Consider the following 6,000-nt stretch of genomic DNA (forward strand, 5'->3'; position numbering starts at 1 on the left):
GGTGGGAGCCAGCGCTGAACTATCATTTTATTGGTTGCAGTTGAGCCGGCTAGCCAAATCTTCCATTGTCTCTCAAGCAGGTGTAATTTAGAGTCATCATTGAGTAACAAAACAATCGGGTCTGTAGGAATTAGATATCCTATCACATCAGATATTATTGATGTTGTTTTATGCCAGAACTCATGCACCTGGGGCCTGTCTCACAAAAGCAGAATATATAAATCCAGGATAACTGATAAAGCGAGGCTTGACCTAGTCTAATCTGTGCATCCTGGCTTGGTGCGTTTCATGAAGGCCAAGCCAGGCTGAGGAGGAGCGACTAGGTTGAGCCAGGCTGAAGTAATTCAGATAGATGCGCGTCCACGGCTTTCCACAAAAGACCGCAAGGTCGATCACAGATTTACTGATGCCAAAATGGAGAATACGCATTGTACATACTTTATACAGAGTGAGCAGCAGCTTCTTGTGGAAGTATGATGATGTGAAACACATTTTTTGTATAAAAAGAAAAGAAACACGGCCGCTGTAATGAAACAGCGAGAGAAAGCGTGGCAGACGATCGCGGACCGACTGAATGCGTAAGTAGCCTAAATACATACATTAACTGACCACTGCTCTGAACTGAAACCGTCATAATCATTCCATTCAAGGATTAGGCTACTAATCATTTGTACAAATTAACAGTTGTACTCTTTGCCTTAAAAGTAAGCAGAAGATAATGTTACTCAGGAAATTTACCATGAAGATCAATTTTCTACAATGCTAGAGTATGATGCGTAAATATCTCTTTCACTCTGTTCCTCCCTCTCTTTCATGGGCTAAAATATAAATTTCCTGAGTCATATTAACTTCCACTGCTCGCTTTTAATGCAAAGTGTACAACTGTTTGCTTTTGAAAATGACAAGGGACTCATTGAATGGTTTCAGTTAAGAGCAGTAGTTCATCAAATGTATATTTTTAGACTATCATTCAGTCTGTCCGCTATTATCTGCTACGCTTTTTCTCGCGTTTTTTATTTTTTTTATAGAGGACGAGTTTCCTTCTCTACATATTATATGCCTTGCTCCCTTGTGGAGATAGAAAATAAAGACACTGAAGAAATTGGACTCTAAAATCTAGAAACTATAAAGATAATTAAGTGATACATTCCATGCACACTGTAAACATGAATGGAACAGAGTATATTCATCAGTTATTCCCCCCCTGCCTGGTCGGGAGCAGGCTAGCTGCACAGAATAAATCTCCATGGTGATTTATGTGCCTCCACTTTCGTGAAACCGAGTCAAGGCTTAAATCATCCAGGATAACTGATAAATCCCGGCTTAATCCCTTATCTTGGTTTTGTGAAACAGGCCCCTGTTCACACTCCCAGACCATATGCAGGAAAGTTACAATTTGTTCAGGTTGACAGAATGTACAACAGGGAGATGTATCTCTTCTGAGGAGTCCAATATGTCCTATGGCATATGTTAAAGTGGATATACTGGTGATTTGGGTTCTTAGAACAGTGGAAAATGTCCCAAACTGCCTCCCAAATAATCGTGTTCCCCTCAGGGATCAGCTCTCGTTCCCATTTTTTTACTACTGGGAGTTCTCCTATGGATACTTGCAACAGCTTAGCATACATCTTGGACACTAATCCTCTCACAAGGAAATAAAAAAAAAACATTTAATGACTGGGTGCACCTCAAGACTGATTCCCCATGGCACTCCATAACATTTTAGGACTGATCTTAAGCAAAGATAGAAGTAAAATGATGTCCTGGGGACCTCAAAGCTAGCTCTTAGGTCTTCAAAACTCAACATACCTTTCTCATTGAATGGTCTAGAGTATAAATACCTCTGTCCCTCCACTGCTTACAAGCAAAGGGTTTGTTACCAGACATTAAGCGTGTATTGTGCCATTTTGGGGTATTCACATGCCACTTATTGGTGTAGCGCAGGTGCCCCTCCACCTATTTAAAGTTGGCCAATGTGTTGGTGATAATGGGGCCATAGGTTAGCATACACTTTTTTGGACAAACACCTGCAAAGGCCAGGTCTTGCAGTCTTAGACTTCCAGTGAGGTTTTGCTCTATTTCTCTCCATGTAACTGTAGATGAGGAGTCTATCCACACTCTGAGGGCCCGTAGCTGAAAGGCTCTGTCTGTCTGTCTCTGTCTGTCTCTGTCTTTTAAGGTTGGGGAGGGCCAAGCCTCCCGTATTTGTGGTATGTTGCACGGCAGAGTATTTCAGCTTGTTTATCATTCCAAATATACTGCCGAATTAAGGTATCAAGTTTCTTCCAGAAATGTATTGGTGGGAGTAAGGGGATCATTGTACTTAAGAAGTTCACACGAGGAATTATGTTCATTTTAACAACAACAATACTACTTGTTGTCTGGAGTTTGAACCTTCAGGGTTGAAAGCACTTAATGTAAGTCGCTTTGGATAAAAGTGTCAGCTAAATGACATGTAATGGGAAAAAACTTTAATCATATGTAGACGGTGCATATACTGAAAAAAAAGATATTTTCCTACTCCTTATCGTGGTACATATATAAGATATCCTGCCTGATAGGTCTTTACTATTTTTGTCTACGGTGCGTGCGCATTTCCCGTCAGCAACACAATGGAGCCCTTGGTTTTGGTGTCGTCACTAGATGAGGCAGCAACCTTGAAGTATTTAGTTTGTAGACGATTTACATCTTTTTTACGTAAATGTGACTCTTGTATAAGCGCCACGTCTATGTTCTTCCTTCTTAAATAGTCCAGGAATTTAGCTCATTTGATCGGCCTGTTTAGCCCCCTGATGTTAACTGAAAGGATTGAAAGCTCAGCCATCTTTGAAATTTACACGCATACATGTCTCGAGTAACTTAGTTACTCCCCTATCTGCAAGATACGTGGCCACATCAAATGCAGCTCGCGCAAACTCCAGCCCACAATTACCCCTCCTGTCTGAAGTCACAGGTACGTTGAAACAACTTCTTATGCTAAACATGAACGGTGTTACAAAACCCCTAGAACTAGGTCAACCAGCTATCAAATTCTGAAATAAGCTATGCGAAAAACACACCAACCTGGTTGGAGTAATAAACAGATTATAAACTGGACAGTCAGCATTTATCATGTTTTTCCAGTCTGGTTAACTGTTAACAAACATAAGCTAAGTTTCCATCCACTTGTCAATCGAATTATCTGAAGTTCGGTAAAAAAACTCATGCGAATAAAGCTGGTGAAAGTGTGTTTCCATCCAACGGCTTTAAAGCGAATAAAAACATGTGCGTAATGACGTCACATGCTGTTTTGCGATCAAATTGGTATATCAAATTAATTTTAGACATTTTAAGGTGTTTCCATTCATTTTCGCACTGAATCGCACAACATTCAAGCTAACTTTTGCGAACAAAGTTTTGCTAGACAAAATGGATCATGCCATCTACCAACAAATGATAAATATTGCACAAGTTGTAATAGTGCTTATGTGCCAGCTGATAGCGACATATCAAGCTATAATAAGAAAACAACGCTATCAACACATTGCTATGATGATGCAGATGCACGTAAATGCCCGACGACAACGGAGGTGGTCTGTGGTGTGGGAACGACAGCGCTCCAAACAGTTCTGGGAGATCGTGGTTCAGAGACACTTCACGGAAACCCTTTGGTTGAAGCATTTTCTGATGACCAAGACAACATTTGACCTGTTGTGTAATTTTTTTGGCCCGTCCCTTTACCCAGATGTCGCAAGCTATCACCCTCCGGTTCCAACTGAGAAGTGTATCGCCATTGCGCTCTACAAACTGGCTACATGCGCAGAGTACAGAGTGGTAGGCGAAACGTTTGGAGTCAGCAAAATCACCGTGCACCGGTGTGTTTACGCCATGTGCAATGCGATACGAACGAGGATGATGCAAAGGTTTATATACCTACCTGGAGTGGATGAGGCGCATGATATCTCGCTGCGTAACTCCAGAGCGCACCTTGTGCCACAGGTGTATGGCACAAGGGATTTAGTCAATAGAAAGGGCTGGCCATCAATCGTACTACAGGCTGTGGTAGACGATCGTTGCATCATAAGGGACTTGTGATTTGTGTCGGCACTCCCGGTAGTGCGTCTCCTTGTTCGTCCACTTACATCTGTTTTTGTTGACACCCGCCATGTGTGCAAACAGAGCGGAAATACTGGGCGGAAATTAACTAAAACTTCTTCTTTGTTTTGTGGCGGGTTGCAACCTTAATCACAATTCATTATTTATTTGGCAAATAACGTTTCCATCAGCGTTTATCGCATAAGCCGTATATCGATCAAGATAAAATCCGATGAGACCGAACGTATTTCATTTGAGTCGATATTCATGAAATTCAATCGAATTTTACTGTTTCCATAAGGCATTTTTCATTCGATATCACTTAATTCGGATAAAAATGTGTGGATGGAAACATAGCTATAGATTATAAAATGGACGGTCAGCATCCATCATATTTTTTCAGTCTGGTTAAATGTTCCTTTAAAGCTTGGCTCCAAAGACGTACATACAGTGCCCTCGAGACGAATTCAACACGGTAGTCCGTTGTTGGCAACAGGTCGCATCGTTGATGTCGCATCGTCCTCCACATCCAGCTCCCGACAGAAAATGTCCACATCTGTGGTTGCAGTGAAGGCGAACTCTCTCCCTCCGTGGGTCACTCTCAGGGTGGCCGGGTGGATGAGCAGGTCTGGGGGGCCCTAGCATGTATCTCATGTTGTGCTCCTTCAAGCTCCGGATGCCGCTGGATCATGAATGCGCCGCAGTCAGGTTGCATCATATCACACACTGCAGTTCCCTTCGTCTCAAGTTTACCCTGATGTGCTGCAGCAAGGCATTCATTTCCGTCAGCGCTCCCTTTATTGTGTTGTAAACCACAGATTCAAGCACACTTTGTTGCTTTTCCAAGACCTGAGCGATCAGCCCTCCATGTTTGGGAATGCGCTAGCATTAGACACTATATTAGCCACCGCTCTGCTAGCCGCCGCCATGTTTGCAGATTTTGTGTCCGAGTATGTAGCTTAGACGATAACAGGACCTGTTTTCTTGCACTTACAGGCAATTCGCTGAGTCACTGTGATAGCAGATAAAACAAATTGGCGTAGAAGAAAAAGTAATAGACCTGGTTATTTAATGAAATGCGGAGGTGGGTATGATAGCCTTAGTCTTCTGCGACCTTTGCGGGTGCTGGTCACGTGATCTCCCCAGTACGGATATTTTTTTAACACAAACCGATACATAAACAGCATCACATTGCTTATGATAGTCTGGAGCTGCTAGTTTGTGTCAATATGCTTCAAATAGTGTGCTTGTTGGATCATCAAATAGTGTTTAATACTTATCCACAAAACATTCTGGTGGTATGATGTTGTGTCCTACAACCAACCAAAACCTACACACCAAACTTGCGCAGTGACTGGCCAGGTGTGTGAAGGTAACTTAGTTCTCAATCTTTTTTCATTCATCACGAAACTACTCTGCATGACAGTGTGAACCCTTATCCTTATTCTTAAGATTCATTGTATAACATTGACATATTATCACCTTTTAAAGTTATGGTTAAAGTCTTAGCAAGCAATTGATTATTTACACAACAAGCGGTCATGTAGCAACATTATTGTATCATTCAATTGGAATCATATTTCTCCAGTCCAATATTCAGTCTTGTTTTAGCTCCGCTTCAACCAGTTAGCTGCTAGCTTTGTCTGTCTGCCATTCAGTGCTGGTCAGGAAAGTGTACAGTGGGTTTATCAGAGGTTTGTTGCTGCAAACAAAGTTGATGAGAGCAGAGTGTTGGGCCAGATAAGCAATTAGCTAAAAGAAGCTAAAATGCTAAAACAATGGGAACTACAGAGTCAGGCAATAATTATCTGTGGGTTCGTCAGTACAAAGGACCCCTTTCACATTATACATAGTCATTTGAGCCATTGTTTATAATACATATTGATTAGTGCATCTTTAAGTTTCACATTTACTTATTAATAAACA

This window comes from Sander lucioperca, chromosome 1 (genome assembly GCF_008315115.2).
Source record: "Sander lucioperca isolate FBNREF2018 chromosome 1, SLUC_FBN_1.2, whole genome shotgun sequence".
NCBI classification, from domain to species: domain Eukaryota; kingdom Metazoa; phylum Chordata; class Actinopteri; order Perciformes; family Percidae; genus Sander; species Sander lucioperca.